Source organism: Dendropsophus ebraccatus, chromosome 8 (genome assembly GCF_027789765.1).
Source record: "Dendropsophus ebraccatus isolate aDenEbr1 chromosome 8, aDenEbr1.pat, whole genome shotgun sequence".
Taxonomy (NCBI): Eukaryota; Metazoa; Chordata; class Amphibia; order Anura; family Hylidae; genus Dendropsophus; species Dendropsophus ebraccatus.
The window spans coordinates 65,536,011-65,551,228 of NC_091461.1; the positions used below are offsets into that span (position 1 = coordinate 65,536,011).

Here is a 15,218-nt window from a genome sequence, read left to right on the forward strand (position 1 = left end):
ACATTGCAAAGCCAATGCATCAGTAACCTCTTCTTCTCCATATGCTATTTAGCCTAGGGTACTGTGAATTATCCCCCAAAACGGTGCCAGCCTCTCCAGTGTTTAGAATAACTATTTCCTTGCTGTAGCTTTCATGTCTGCTCACATAGCAATCTGAAGTGCATCTAAAACCCCTTTGTAGACTCACCAGCCCTATGTCCTGGCATAGCAGGGAGGCATATGTAAAGTATTGAGCTATGATTTGCAGGAAGTAGCTGTGTGTACTATTGGCAAACAACTTAGCTCTGTCCATGCAGGGGACTTGCTAAAATAACATTGTTACGACTATTGGTGGTTAATCTGATAAAAAGCATGCAAATTAAAAAAAAACCCTGCTTTTGTCTAATAACTTTCCTTTTGTTCATGTTTAACATAAGCTAAACTGAAGAGGTGTAGCTGACGTGTGTGCTGATGGATTGGAAATTGAATTGTGGGGGGGCCACAGGGCTTGGCAAGGCCATCCAGAATATCTGGCTTTACTGTGCTGCTTGTATTTTTACACTGAAAAAAAGTTTGAATCCCTGGACTCTGTAGGATACTTGTAGATTTTTACTTTATTTTTTTCACAGCAACATTACCTTTTATGAACAAGGTAGACTATCTTTGTATTGTCGTTTTTTTTTTTTTTTTTTTTTGTCTTTTTAAGACTATATTTTTTTGGACATAAGTTGAACTGTAAATGGAACAAAGCTCTGGAATCTAGGGCTATGGAGTCGGAGTCAGATATTTGGCTACCTGACTCCACAACTCTGCTGGGATCGCACATGCAGGTGTAGATTTTGTTTTTGGATCCAGATACAGAGGTGAATGTTAAAAACATTTTAAAAAAAACGGTGAATCTGTATTCTAATATGTTCACACTTGTTGGAGTTGAATATTGTAGATGTCCCAGGTATATTGCTACAAGATCTGAGGTTAAAACTCCTATTTCTGCCACGAATGGGCCGTTTAAAGTGCTGTGGATCTGCTCAAGGATTTGTCCCTTCTGAGATTGTGCTTCTCTACATTCCCTGGCTGCTTTGTGCACAATTTGCAGGAATAAGTAGTGTTATAGTAATTCTTGCAGGTTCTACGTGTAGCATTTGAAACCAATTGTGGGAGCCTATTTGCATTGCAGTAGTAAATGAAAATCCCGGCACTCACCAAGTTCTTAGGCTGGTATTACACGGAGCGATTATCGTTCGAAAAATCGTTCGGATTTGAACGATAATCGTTTCATGTAATAACAGGCAACGATTTAGCGACCAACGAGAAATCGTTGACCGTTTAATAGGATCCGGACCTATTTTTATCGTTTGATCGTTCGCACTTTGTTCGGTGGAACAAGAATTCACAGCTGAAGTGTACGCAATACCGACGACTAAACGACCGCAAGAACGATCATAAATAACTATCATCGTTCTGTGTAATTAGGCGAACGATTTCGGGTCGTTTGCCTTAGCGGTTGTTTAAGATCGTTAATCGTTAGTTGTCGAAAAATTGCTTGGTGTAATAGTACCCTTAGTGTACTTTTATTGCAGTGTCACATCATACAGGTACAAACAATGAGGATGCAGCGTTTCAACCTGTGGCCACATGCCGAAACGCCACGTCGTCCTTGTTTGTACCTGTATGATGTGACACTGCAATAAAAGCACACTAAGAAATTGGTGAGTGCTGGGACTTTGCTTTACTATTTTCTTGGACTATTGCCTACCACGAGCACCACCTCTACTGCAGAGTGCCATCTTATCCCTATACTATTTGCATTGCATGCACAATGTAATTTGGATTCAACAGCACAGATATGGTGTGAAATTTGTGCCAAAATACTTTTCTGTTAAATCTGGCAAGGCTGGAAGGCATGGAAACATGTTCTTATGTCCATTCAGGAATATTTCATTATAGATCTGCAATTGTGAGGGGTTTTTTTTGTGTGTGTTTAATGGAAAGTGTTCCTTGAAGGGATATTTGGTTGCATTTTTGTGCTCCACATCCCCCACCCTCCCGCCTCTCTTCTTTCTGAGATTCCTGCAGCGATATATACAGTGTGCTGTTGTGTTCCATTTGGAACAAAGGAAAGGCATGTGCTTCAGGGGAGCTCATTTCATCTTTTGTTCCACCTATGCACATTTGGATTCAAAGCCTCTCGCTCTCCTGCTTTTTCCCTGGCTTGAGAAAACAGGCAGGCACTGACAGAGGTCATCTTTTGTTTTCCTGATCATGTGGGCAAAATAGGGCCACTCCGAAGACGCGGTCTAGAAAGTAAGGGAATGTTTGCTGTATCTCTGCACTCAACCCTTGCTCTTCTCCTTGGCTAAAAAAAAAAATAGTGGCTTGTTTAACATATAAAGTATGTAATGCTCGAGCAGTGCTTTTCCTTTCTGCTACTGAAGTGCGTAACGCACATTATCTGTATTGCTGTGCTATATTGGCTCATTACAGTGATAGAGCAGAGAGCATTTACTGTGCTATATATCCCTGCCTTGCATCATGCAGCCTGGAATATTTACATGCAGAATCCATTCACTATAATGTCCGCAATGCTGTTAAAGTCACATTTGACATCTCAAGAGCTTAGAAAAAGCATGGCATTATCCTGAAATGCATCTCCCTGGGACGAGTACTTAATCTCCTGGTAATAGCATTGATTTGATGCTACCAGGTCTTAAATCTTACTTTGTGTGCATAGTGATGTTAGGTTTGCTGTTTTGTATTTATTTTTTGCATTAACCCTGCTATAAGTAAGTCTTAGATGAAAATATAATGCTGTTCTCCCTCCATGATGGTTAATTCCACTGACATGGTACTGGAATTCATCAAGAAGAGTTATCCGTACCTTGGTATCCGATAACATTCTGTAGGTTGGACACTCCATCAGGTTATATGGCCTATTTTTTTTTAAACAGGGATTGCTCTAATAAGGCTAATATCACCTAATTTATTGGGTTTTTAGTAGATTGTTTTTCAATGTAAGCAGGGATATATGCACCTTTTTAAAGGGTCTGTCCAGAGCACTATTTTTGCTTAGGGCACGATAAAAAATTTTGAATGAAAAAAAGTGCTCACCTGTCTCTGATAATCCAGTTCTGTTGCTAAACACTTCCTGCTTGCTTAGCCAATCACTAGCTATGATGGTGACCAGCCCCAGCCAGTGATTGGATGAGCAGGCATTGCTGCTGAGACAACGTGTAAATGGTAGAAGGATGCAGTGGGGACCACAAGCCATTAGAATGGGAGCTGCTGGACATTCTTAACAGGTGAGTATAGTTTCTTTTTATAGTGTACCCAACTCCATTTTCAAACAACTTGAACCAGAATTGAGGCTCTCAGTTTTTTTGCTAGAGATCAGCTTGCGTGTTTGTCAGTTGTATTTAATACAATTTAATTGTAATAATTGAAAATTCCCATTGCTAAGGTATGTCATCCCTTCATGATCAGCAGGGGTCTAAATTGCACCATTGTGAACCGTATATTACAGTACTGATGTTAAAAAAAATAATATATATATATTTTTTTAATTTGCATCATATTCTGCTGTGATTGTTTGTTTGTTTTTTTAGGTAAAAATGTGCGCTAAATACATGTACATTTATCTCAAAAGTAGTAGCTGAAGTTATGAGTATGGTGGAGATTTTTTCCTTGGCTTGTGCCGACGCCATGGCTGCTTAAATCGGACCAGCTTCATAAACTGTGAAATCCCATTGAAGCTTCAGCCCTAAATGTTGATTGCATTCCTTTCCCACTTCCCCCTCCTCTCTCTGTCTGCTGGAGCTACGAAGTGAGTTTTTCAATGGATTGTTGACTGCATTCCCCATGTGTTGAAAATGTGCAAGACATAGAGGATTATTAACCGTTTGTCTGCTGCAATAGTGTTAATTTCTTGCCCCGTGCTTCTCTCCACCTCCAGCTTCTCTACAGAACCTTGTCGATGGTCCCAGTGTTTGTGTTGGCTCTGTAGAAGAGAGCTGCAAAATTTATCCTGTAGAAACTTGGTAAAAATGTATGTGGGGATAGTGTGGATTTGTGAAGAGCACATTTTAGCTGTGTGGGATTGTCCTGATAACTAGTCAGACGCCAGTCCTATGTACAGCTAATTGGTGGCTCTGGAAAACCCTTCATCTGTTCTCTTGTGCTACTAGTAATGCAAATGAGAAGGCACAAAAGAAATCAACAAGAGGAAAAATAACCCGGCCTTTAATTGCCAGCGTGATCATTAATTGGATCCATGTAGATCCTCCACCGCAAGATAAAAGAACAATGTACAAATGAGAAACGGGGCTGGCATGCTGAACATACAGCCTGGGAAGGATGTCCAGAAAGGGTTCTGTTTGGCTGTTTTCCTCCTGAAATTTTTTTATTAGCTCCTTGCGTTGATAGACCATCAGTGGTGGGCTCTGGATTTGGATGTTTACTTGTTCATTACCTGCCTGACAAGCCGGTCAGCAAAAGCTGTGCCAGAGAATCTGTCTACAAAGCAACCAAAGAGCCGACTACACTTCTATCATCTTTATCTTCGGATTATGATTCCAAGGTACTGCATGACACCATGATTTAGAGATGATAGCCCTGCATGAGGTAAGGCCCTTTTACATGGGTCGGTTATTCAGAAGGAGCGTTCCTATGAATGCTTATTCAGCCAACAATTGGCTCGTGTGAAAGTGCCAGCGATCAGCCAATGTATCGAAAAATGCTTGTTGGTTGGCTCATCAAGTCTTTTGCTTTTGCATTGAAAACTTCATTATTGGCCGCACATCGCCTGTCAACAATTAAATTAGAGGGCAGCTCAAATGATACAGCAATTTGTTCTTGTGGCCTAGCTTGAGATTGAGTGAGCTGGTGAAGTCTCATTGAACAAGTGCCAATGTCATTAATAGTTGCATATTACTCGCTTATCAGCCTGCTTAAAGGGGCCTTTTTAAAGGTTTTTTAGTTAAGCTTGATTTACACGTCAGTACGTATCCCATAGACTTCTATTGGGGTTCTGTGCCGCAATTACCGTCCGCACTAGGGCATGTCCTTTTTTGAGAAGTTGGGGATCCGCAAAGATTGTGGCCGTTTAAATAAGCACATAGAAACCAATGGGATCTAAATTTGTCCGCAATTACAGACAAATTATTCAGATGTGTGAATTAGGTCTTAGACATTTAGACCAATTTTCTGTGTACTGGTCATTCTGGGTTACTGCAGCTCTGCTTCCTTTCGCTTCAGTGGGATACTGTTCATCCTATTGGACATTGATGGCCTATTCCAAGGAAAACCCCTTGAGGGTTCTCTGACATGCAGTGCTACCGTCATCGCTCATCGCTTGATCATTCGCTGTGTATAGACGAGGCGATTATCACTCAAATGCGATTGTTATTGCGAAAATTCGAATGATAACACTGGTCAACAAATTTTCAAAAGTTATTTGGTTCAGAAATAAAATTATCCATTTCTTAATGATTTTTATGTGCTGAATTCAAATACCACAAGGAAAAATGTGAATTGTCTCTAGTTTCTATGATATGGAAGAGTTCTCATGTTACTGTTTTGTGAATTGTATAGAGTACAGTATAATAGCCGACATATTCATTACTTCTGCAATCATAAGGAAGCAAGTTTACTGTTCATAAACTTTTGAAATATCTTCATAGGAAACTTAGTTCTATCTGAAATCAACTACAATTTACAGGCATATCTAAAAAATTTTACAAATTAATTATGTTTATTGAACTCTGGAATGTAGGTCCTTATTCAATGGCTTCTCTGTGCATTCACATGTCTTTTGTATTCATACATGGGATTGTCTCTGATAACTGTCCAACAGTAATCTGCAAGCGTTGATGGGTTCCATTTACCCCGATACCTTAGGCTAGGTTCACACTGCGTTTTTGTAATCCGTTTTTTTGCAAATTTGTGTGCATCCGTTATGATCAGTTTTTCCATTGACTTCCATTATATAAAAAAAAAAGTATCGAAAAGGATTAATTTTTTTTAACTGACACAAAAGTAGTGTTGACACTACTTTTGTGTCCGTTAAAAAAAACTGATCTTTTTTATAATGGAAGTCAATGAAAAAGCAGATCAAAACAGATGCACATAAATGCATCCGTTTTTCATCCGTTTTTTTGTAAAAAAAAAAAAAAAAAAAAAATGATGAAAAACACGGATAGCAAAAACGCAGTGTGAACCTAGCCTTATACCATAACTATTGGTCATTCTAAGATGATGCAATATACCAGTTGATGATGCAATACTGATGATGCAAATTTTCCTAGTATTGTATCACAGGCTGTGAGAAGTATAGAAAGTACGTGTATATCTTGAAAATTAGAGCCAATTTTAAAAATTTTTAACATAATTTTAGATCTCAGCAACCCAAAATTAGTTAAGTTCAACTGTTTTCATGTCGGAACCTTTTTGGCTGTTGACCAGTGTAATCATTCCGTGTAAACACACCATAATGGCGTGTTTACACAGATTTATCTGACAGGTTTTTGAAGCCAAAGCCAGGAATGGATTTGAGAGGAGGAGAAATCTCGGTCTTTCCTTTCACCTATTCTCTGTGTAGTAGTATTTTTCTTTTAGTTTCTAACCTCTTGTGTGAGAAGCTTGGTACACATTAGTGACTACTACTTTGAATATATGAATATATGTGTGTGTGTATATATATATATATATATATATATATATATATATATATATATATATATATATATATATATATATATATATATATATATAGTTTCTCTCCTTTTTTTTTTCTTCTTGTTCTCTCCCCGTACCCCATTTAATTTCCTCTTAGGAGACGTGATGCCATTATAACCCCGCAATTAATCATATGTGGCGTATTTCTAGGCATATTCTTTTAGAAGGATGGTTGCTTATCAAAGCGAAGCAATCTACATTGTAAAGACATACATGTATGGAGTTAAAACGTCAATCCCTAAGGCGCTATCAGTTTGGATTCTGTATGCTCTCTCTACTCCCATTACTGTTAATGCATATGGGCAAAGTGGAGATAGCTGACATTGATTCATTGCCTTCTATTAAAACAGTCAAACACATTTGTCAAGGTTGACGGGTAATGGGAAGCATAGACAATGAAGAAGGCCAAGCTTGGGATGGAGAAAGAGACCACAGACTTGGAATCATTCTTTTATAGTGCCCGAGTCTGATGGTTTTATTTTGTTTTTAAGATGTGTCTAGACTGTAGGTTTCCCACAATGTGTGTATGTAATGTAACATAGCTGATGCGTGATCATTACAGTCTCTTGTAAGGTAAGCTGGTTAGATTGGACTGATACTTGTATTATTAGGATTCGGAATCACCCAGAAAGCAGTGTAAAATTCAACATTTGGGGATGGTTTGGCAGGTAGACAAGACTAGTGCAGAGACCTAAGACAGAGATGTCAGCAGAGAGCACTGTGTCAGTGGATGAAAGTATCAGCAACCCCACTGGCCCTATGAAAACCATGGCAGGTTGGGTTGTTTCAAAATTCATTTCATTTTTCATCATGCCTTAGAGACTTGGTATAAGACTATTCCATGTTTCTATGGCTACATCTCCCCCCCCCCCCCCCCCCCACGATGGGTATTAAAATGGATATACAAAATTAGCGGGGCTGCACACAGCAAAGCGTTAGTGGCCAAACCAGTGAGTCCCTGTGTCTTGCTTATGGCTCCCCCAGTTTGCGGTCAGGAAGAATGGCCTGTAGAATTGCTGCATGCTCAGTCTTGCTTTGCTGTATGAAGCTCTTACAGATTGCATGTGATTCTTATCAAATAATGAGAACCTCAGAAAAAATCCACACTGTTAAGTAAAAGTCATCCGTCTCCTACCTGGCTTTGTCATGACATTGAATAGTGAATATAAGACCTTTTCAATGTTTATTTGCATATACATTCATGTACATATAAAGGTTTGTATGAAGGGACTCGGCTGATTGTAAATGTGGAGGAGACTGCTATGATAGGAATAGGAGGGACAGGGATCCTTTTTGGAGGCTGTGAATATATGAAGCTGCTAGTGACGGCTCCCATTTCTGCACAACATAAAAGCCTACTGTAAGCTAGATGAAAACTTTGACATGCTCAACGGAGACATTCCTCAAAAGCGGGGTTTAGTCAAATGGAAAGTACAGTACAGTATGGTACATGATGGGCAAGGCAGGAGATGTGTGGTTGTATAGGACTAGTAGTAGTGGCAGTATAGTGTGCCACATGATGGGCAAGTCAGGATATGTGTGGTTTTAAAGGACTAGTAGTAGTGGCAGCATAGTGTGCCACATGATGGACCATGTAGGAGATATGTGGCTGTGTAGGGCTAGTAGTAGCGGCACTACATTTTGGCACATGAAGGCCAAGGCAGGGTATATATGGCTGTGTAGGACTTGTAGTAGCAGGACTACAGTAGGAGATGTGACTGTGTAGGGATAGTAGTAGTACAGTATGTCACATGATGACAAGGCAGGATATATGTGGCTGTGTAGGACTAGTAGTAGTGGCACTACAGTATGGCACATGATTGGCATCACAGGAGAAGTCTGTGTAGGGATAGTAGTAGTACAGTATTTCACATGATGGACAAAGCAGGATATATGTGGCTGTGTAGGACTAGTAGTAGTAGCACTACAGTATGGCACACGATGGACAAGGTAGGATATATGGGCCTGTGTAGGACTAGTAGTAGTACAGTATGTCACATGATGGACAAGCCAGGAGCTATGTGACTACTGGCCGATTTGTTTGGGCGTCTGTTATTTCTTCTGGCGTTTGAGATGAATCTAAAAAATTTTGGATTTACCAAACACATTTTTGGGACATTTAGAAGAAAAATGTGCCAGAATATGTTAATGTGTATGTTTTTTTTTTGGTTTTTGTTTTGTTCTCTTTAAGTGACTCTTGGCCCTGTTACAAAACTGCATCCTCTCCAATAAACATGAACTACACAGTGCATAGCAATTGTCATACAGACTAGTGGGCACACGTTACTATAACACATTGGGACTTGCTTACAGACCCCTTTAGTTCTGTGTAATGTCCTGCCAGTGACCATCTGTAGGAGAGTTTTCAAAGAAAAGTGTGATGTTGCTCCCAGCATAACACTGTGGCCAGTTGGCTGGATGACACATTTTCTTTCTTCCCTTTTGACATCTGCAGAGTAACGTGTGTGTGTGTGTGTGTGTGTGAGATATGTTATTCAGGGGGACTCCTAGGAACCTGGTAGGTATTGGCTGTTTTTAGTATTTTTTTTCTTCTTCTATTGTCACTCTATTAATCGGCAAAAATAAAAGTTTATTCTAGTAATGAGTTTATAGGTGGATTTTGTACAGGCAAGCACAGGGGACTGACTGACTTATGATAGTTTCCGAGCCTTTTCTGGTTGGCTTTATTTCTTATAGCCCTCAAGTGCCCAAGTTTTATGCATGAGCAGAGTGTACTAGAGACTTGATGGAGGAGAAATGTCTTTATTTATTAGCAGATGTGCCCTCTACTCTCTCCCTTTGTACTTGGCTCTTTTAGATCAGTTTGCATACAAGCTAAAGCTGTGTACAAATGCTGGAAAAAAATCCAACTGAAAGGGCAGGCATAGCAAGTTCAGATCCTCTGCGAGTGGTGTAATCCCGATCAGGGCTCGCTATGTAAACAGTGTCAGTGTGTTAGCTGAGTACTTTGGACGGTTGAGCCCGTCCAGAGGTATACGGGGGTAAATATGCCAATCTAAAGGTGCTGGGTATTTCACATTTGCAGAACATAAAGTTGTGATGGAATTTGAGCACATTTGAGTTCAAATTTAATTGCATTTATGGGATTTTTTGCCTGATGTTATATACCATGGATCTCCAAACTGTGGCCCTCCAGCTGTTGCAAAACCACAACTCCCATCATGCCTGAACAGCTAAAGCTTTGGATTTGGCTCTCCAGGTATGATGGGAAATGTAGTTTTGCAACAGCTGGAGGGCCGCAGTTTGGAGACCCATGTTATATACAATTCTGCACCAGCCAGATGCTTAAATTGAACTACTATTCATACAATAATCATTACTGAATACCTATAAGACAATAGAAGGTATTGTGTGGCAACCCAAGGACAGCATTAGAGGAACCCTTAATATAGTGATATATAAATACGTAGTAATGGCTGTAAATTCAGAACGTGGTGAGGGTCCCTGGACCTGACTGATAGAGCTTTCCATACTTGTGTATAGGGAGACCTCTGTCGGTCAGGGACAAGGCTTCTGTTCACATCCATCATATCTGTATAGCATAAGTGACATGTGCCACCTGCATAACTGGTGACCCACTTTGTAGTGAAGCATTGCCTGCTTATGATGTAACACCTTGAGGGCGGCCCTGTTGGTCAGTGACTGAATAGAGGGCCTTTTGCTTTTGCTATTTGACTATTTCTCAGATAAGGCCATAGATTTGCAATGAATAGTAGCTAAATTTCTAAAAGAACCCATTCTAGTATATATCTAGTATTGATTGCACTTTGTTACCATTCTTTTAATGATTTTCCTTGTTTATCTCAATCTGACAGTTATATTATCATGTATTCAGGTCTTGTGATTGCACATATACAGTGGTGCCTTGGATTACGAGCATAATTCATTCCGGGACCGTGCTTGTAATCCAAATTTTCCCATAAGAAATCATAGAAATGCAGACAATTGGTTCCACCGTAAAAATAATGATTTATTATTCTGAATAACATGTAAAACTAATGAAACATTCAGAAACAGCAGAATATGTGCTATTATAAGTTACTGTACAGTAATGGTGAGGATAGGAAACACAAGGACTGACATAGACTGCAGGGAGAAGGAAGGAGTGAGCAGGACAGATGTGGGCACATACATGCAGCACTCTCTGTCCGGGGAGAGAGGGGTTACAGCTATGAAGAGATTACCCCCACAGTCCTGTCTCCTGATGTAAGCCCCAGCCTGAAGTGGATCTGCTATGATTTGGAACGTGAAGGAGGCTTCCTGGGTCAGAGTACAGTGCTGTAGACCACCCTGTGCAGACCAAGCCCCTGCTCCACTCCCCCTCCCACCCAGTTCAGGGAGCTCTTAAACCAAAGCAATGCTCTTAAACCAAGTCACAATTTTGAAAAACCGTGAGCTCTTAAACCAAAATGCTCTTAAACCAAGGTACCACTATTATTATTTTTTTTTAATAACTGAGTAAAGTACTTTGCTTCTGCTGTGATTTCAGCTGCTTCAGCATGGCTGCATTCCACATGGAAATCACACAGGCTGATCTGCTGTGGACTAAGGAATCATTCATCCTCACTAATGTGCATGGGTCTTTCACATGTGTATCACCATAATGAATCACACAGGCAAACTGGATTACTACAGAATGACCCGCAGCAATACTGTATTAGAGGTTTACATTAAACGCAACGTGAAATGGCATACAAAAAGCAGAGCTCCATTTGGTTTTGGGACATTTTTTTTTGCTGATGTTTATCTGTCAGTGGTGCTTAGAAGAAGTATGGTTATGAAACCTTATGTGTATTCAGGGCAAGTGATCATACCATAAATTGTATGACTTGTGAATGGTTGGGGGTGGAGGGACAGATCCCTGGAATGAGGGCTCCTGTTCCTCTCTAACTTCTTCTCTATGTAGAGAAACCTAAGCAGTCACCATTCCACCAGGAATAGTAAGCAGGATCACTAAAAGGAATGCTTAACCTAGAAAAGAATGATAAAAATAAAGAAAAGCTAGCTGTCAGTGCGATTCAGAAGCATGCAGCCTGACAGTCTTGTGAATATCTCTTCCATTATTCATCTGACGGGGCCGGGCTTACTCATGGGGAGAGATACAGTTCTCCTGGTCTCCTACAGAGTAGTGGGGGAAGACTCTTCTACAGCTACTGGAAGTTACGGCTTGTCTGCTGGGACACAGAAGAATTTATGTATTTCTCAAGTTTTAATTCCACTATAATGCAGAAAGGGAGAGAAGAGGAAGGTTGTAAAATGTAATTATAACTATCCACTCTCTTCAAAATGTGTCCTTGGTAGGGCAAGGCTTCTTATTGTGTTCTAGCATGATTTGTAACATTTTGTATCCATTTCCTGTTCTTTATTTTACATCATGGTGGAGATTGTACATCATGTACCCAGTGTTATCTTTGGAATGTTTAGTAGAAGATGCGTGTGCTCATGTGGTGGAAGGCAGTTACTTATCCTGTTAACTTCCCACTTTCTGACCTACTCCTATTATTATGAGGGTTGTAGAGCAGCAAGGCAAATGTGTTAGAGCAGCAGATAGGGGAGGGAAGTTACTTAAAATCTCTGAGAGTGGGCAGGGGGGGGAAGCATCCTTGAAAGGCAGCTTATGCAGGCTGTATTATATTATTATTATTATTTATGTATTGTATTTATTTATTTATTTATAAAGCGCACTTAATTTCAGAGCGCTATACAGGCGACAAGGGTAACAAACAAGAACATTACAAGATCAAAACACATTACATGAAAGCAGATGGCAGACTGATACATGGGGAAGAGGACCCTGCCTGCAAGGGCTTACAATCTATAAGGCTGTAGAGAGGGAGGGGAGCAAGTACAAGGTAGTTCATCTTGAGAACCGTATAGGCGCTGTACAATTTGTAGAGAGAAAGTGGAGCTGTAGAGACTGCCGAAGAGAAACACAGCAATGTTTTTTAATAATTGCTTTGGAGAAAGTGTTTTTTGCACCATAAGTACAAAGGTGATGAAGCTAATTGCAGGACTTATAGAGTAAACAGGACGGTCCAAGAGGATGTAACAGAATGTCTATCTTATAGCGTTGTGCAGAGGCAATTTAATGAACATTTGGGAGTCAGATGTTGTAATCTTTTTAGGCATGTTGGAGGTATACGTTGTCTAGGCAAACAGTCTACTACACACTTATGCAGAGGAACATTTTAAGAAAATGTCTGTGTACAATGCTATATGTTCTGTCATTTTGTCGATTTTTAAGAATGTGTAAGGGTGATCCATATGCACCAAGATCTGCAAGTCTGCTCCTCTGTTGCATCGGTTACTTTTCAACAATCGCTTTACTGCATTGCTCAGTCCTTTTTTTTTTTTTTTTGTTCTGATTTTACCCTCCACTCATGACCTGCCATACTTTTTGGGCAGTCCTGTATTAAAATCATTTATGGCTGGGAGGTAGCGTAATATCAGCCAAGGTGTGTGCATGAGTGTGTGTATGTATGTGTATATAGTATATAATATATTTATTATGCATGCCATAGTCTGTGTGTGAACAGTTAATGCTATAAAAAGAAGTGAGATGTACATCCCGTCTCCTTGCTGCCTGGGTGCTGCTGGATATTCCTATAGTTAGGATGGTGCAGAGTAATTAATAAATAGGCGGCCTGTTTCCCCCTCAGTGACGGTTGCCATGGTGATTCCACCAACTGAATTATGGGCCTTTGATTTTCTCTGTTTTAATTGCTCACTAGCAGCTCCACATGGGTGACAGTCATTGCAGCCCCATAGTTTTGCTTTGGTTAAATTAGAAAGCTACTGAAACATGTTGCAGCATTTTAAATGTTCCATGGTTGTTTCTGCCCCCTGTTATACTAGTGGGCCGAGTGGATATGACATATCTGCTGTTGGGGTAAACTCTTTCTGCAGAATTGTTGCTGATTCTTTATTTTTGGGATTTTGCAGTACAGTACATGTGTATTTAACCCCTTAAGGATACAGTGGATTTTGGCTTTAAGGACCACACCAATTTTCATTTTTGAGTTTTCATCTTTTTCTTGCCCCCTTCTAAGCGCCATAGCATTATATTTTTTTTTTTGACATACAGAGCAGTTTGGGGGTCTTAATTTTTGCGCCACGATCTTCACTTTTTCTTGCTACCGTATTCGAGTAGATGGGATGTTTTAATCACTTTTTTTTTTTTCTAATGTATAATATAGCAAATGGTGGGCGGCCGCTCAATCGCTGCAGCCTGTCATTAAAAGGGGTTATCCAGCACTACAAAAACATGGCCACTTTCCCCCTACTGTTGTCTCCAGTTTGGGTGGGGTTTTGAAACTCTGTTCCATTGAAGTAAATGGAGCTTAATTGCAAACTGCACCTGAACAGTAGGGGTAAAGGGGCCATGTATTTGTAGCGCTGGATAACCCCTTTAACAGTGAGGACCCAGCTATCAGTCCTCACACTCTCTGAAGTGAGCTCAGCTCCTGAGCTCGCTTTGTGGAGCCTTTGGACCTACTGGCATACCAGTAAGTCATGGGTCCTTAAGGGGTTAAAGGAAAACCATCAGCATGGTAGAAACATCTAACCTGCTGAGATGTCTCTATAGTGCACCGAGGATGAATTTTTTTTTTCCTTACCTTGGTCCTGATCGCTGTTTTTGTGAACTTTGGTGGGTAGTAGAATGGTAGTCTTGCTCCCAGTGCACCAAATTGCCTCATTTATATATCTAATAATCCTACAATAAACTACAATAAAATTACCTTCAGTCTCAGCACCCCATGCACTATAGGGACATATCTGCAGATTAGATGCTTCTGATCTATATCTAACCCTATCCACATCTAATTGTATAAAGATTTCCCTTTTTCTTTGGCTGTCCAGGCACGATGGGGTCCAAAGATTTCCCATCCCTAGTCTAGACCAATGTTTGTGTAGATACCTATTTAACGTAGAAATAGTGTTAAGCGAACATGTCAAAATTTTCAGGTTCGGCAGCACTATCTGAACCCGAACTCCCAGCATTTGGTTGCCTGCAGCTTCAGAAGTTGAATGCCACCCTAGTGCTGCCAGGAAAACATGAATACAGCCTGTGGCTGTATCCATGTTTTCTAGGACTCCCTAGGATGGCATCCAACTTCTGAGGCCATGGCGAACCAAACGGCCGCGTTTGGATAACGTTGCCGAACCCGAACATTAGACAGGTTTGCTCAACGCTACTTAGGAACATGAAGTGCGAATCCTGGGTGTGAGGCCATAAATCCAGGCAAGTAGGAAACCTTGCAGTATATGGATGAGCAGCATGCTTAGTTGACCAATATACTGTAACAGCAGTAATTGCTAAACAAATTGCAAGAAATCTGGCTATCCTCCAGCTCTGCTTTACTTTCTTTCTGTCAGATTAGGAGGCTTTTGATACTTCCTCCTTAGACTTGAGAGAGAACCTCCATAGAGTCTGCTGCAGAAGGTTGCGGTGCAGCAGCTTTGATAGTGTCCATGTGACCTGGCTTCCT

General features: G+C 40.4%; 1 protein-coding gene across 1 annotated transcript in view; it reads left to right on the forward strand.

Annotated features, from left to right (window-relative positions):
• NDST2 (N-deacetylase and N-sulfotransferase 2) overlaps nt 1-15,218 on the forward strand; it is a 118,670-nt gene that overhangs the window by 22,528 nt on the left and 80,924 nt on the right. The window lies entirely within an intron of this gene.